Genomic DNA, 1,959 nt, shown 5'->3' on the forward strand with positions numbered 1-1,959 from the left:
TGACAATTGGAATAGTCATGGCTGTCACTACTTTAAGCATAGTGATTAAGTGATGCACATATTAGACAATTCAGTAGGAACATGTGCTATGGTTCCCACAAAAAGCACAAAAAATACTTTTCAGTATTTTATGTATTAATGGCATGAGTAACTTTTTTTGCATTTAGTACTGAGATTATAGGACAACAGTGATACTACAGGTAAATGAAGAGCAATGAGGGTTACAAAATAAAAGAAAGACTGAATGAAAGACAATCAGAGATAGAAAAAGGAGTCCAAAGAGGGCAGCTGCCAGAGACATGTTCAAGGTAATTTAGAGATTTGTGGGGCCAGCAAGCCTGAGCCTGCTCACCTTCAGAGTCTATGCAGCACCCAAAAAGGACTCACCTCACAAAAGTTACATGAAGGTCCATGAACTTTGACTATACTCAGTTCCTGAGGGTCAATCTAAATATGGGGGGGGGGTCAAGGACTCAATTTGAAGAAAACATCTCACAACTCGGACATTGTTGTGAGCCATATACAAGTTTGTGTCAGGAAATATACTCCCATACTAAGCCCAAGTTGGATCACTTTGTCCAGTGGGGAGTAAACAACTATAACTATCTTCACAATGAGCCTCCTGGATTTTTCCCAAGAGTCAGTGTTTTGCTGGTTTTGTTTGCTAGAGGTTCAAAAAATAAAGAAGGTGGTGTATCCTTCTTTTTTTTCCCATGGGATTATCTGCCTCTGTCTCTTGCCCAGATCACTGGGGAGAAGTTATAAAACTGCGGATTATGAGGGTACATAGTTGTAGAAGATTGGAAGCAAAATTTTCAGAAGCCAGGTGTTTTTTTTTTCTTCAAGTGGTACAAGTGCTGGTTAATTTTCATCAGTGTGACACAAGCTAGAGACATCTGGTGAGTTTGGGCTCAACTGAGAAAATGCCTGCGTTAGAGTATCTGCAAGTCGTTGGGTAATGTTCCTGACTAATGATTCATGTGGGACAACCCAGTCCACTGTGAACAGTGCCAATTGCTAATTAAGTCATGAGAAAACCTACAAATGGCAACAACAACAAACAAAACAAGGAACAATAAACACAGCTATTCCACTGTCTCTGCTTCAGTTCCTGCCTCCAGTTAGTGTTAAATTCATGAGATGACCTTTCTAAGTGATGAACTGTGGCCTGTAAATCAAAGAAACACTTATTTCCCCAAGCTTTTTTTTTTTTTTTGCTAGTATTTTTAACAGAAGTACAGAGCAAACTAAGAGAATGCAGTATCTAAATTAAAATAGTGAGGATTTTTAGAGTTATCTTTTTCAATGTAGAATGTTTCAGTTATTGAAAAGCAGCTGGTATATTATCAGTTTTATACTGGATGATACAATGTATAATTATCAAGCCTATAGTCATAGCCAGTAGCTTTTAAAAATAATGTTAAAACAATAAAAGCAAAAGGGGGTCTTAGGGGCACAGGGGCTCAGAACTTTAATCTTAGTAGACAAGGACAGGTAGAGCTCTATGAGTTTGAAGCCTGTCAGAATTACATTGTAAAATACTGGACAGCTGGCCAGGTGTGGTGGCACATGCCTTTAATCCCAGCACTCTAGAGGCAGAGGCAGGCAGATTTCTGAGTTTGAGGCCAGCCTGGTCTACAAAGTGAGTTCCAGGACAGCCAGGGCTATACACAGAAACCCTGTCTCAAAAAAATAAAATAAAATGGACAGTGAGGCAAAAGAAAGGAAAACAACAACAACAACAACAAAACAGTACAATTTCTAAATTATATTGACTGTGTCTCAGGTCCTTCCAATAAAGAAATTATGGAAGCAAAATAGAGAAGACTGGTTTATTTGAAGCAAGAATAGCTAAAACACGCCGGGCGTGGTGGCGCACGCCTTTAATCCCAGCACTCGGGAGGCAGAGGCAGGCGGATTTCTGAGTTCGAGGCCAGCCTGGTCTACAAAGTGAGTTCC

General features: G+C 39.8%; 1 pseudogene; it reads left to right on the top strand.

Moving 5' to 3' along the window:
* Positions 1–299: 299 nt before the first annotated feature.
* LOC110309005 lies at positions 300–903 on the top strand (annotated as a pseudogene).
* The last annotated feature ends 1,056 nt before the right edge of the window (positions 904–1,959 follow it).

Source organism: Mus caroli, chromosome 14 (genome assembly GCF_900094665.2).
Source record: "Mus caroli chromosome 14, CAROLI_EIJ_v1.1, whole genome shotgun sequence".
NCBI lineage: Eukaryota > Metazoa > Chordata > Mammalia > Rodentia > Muridae > Mus > Mus caroli.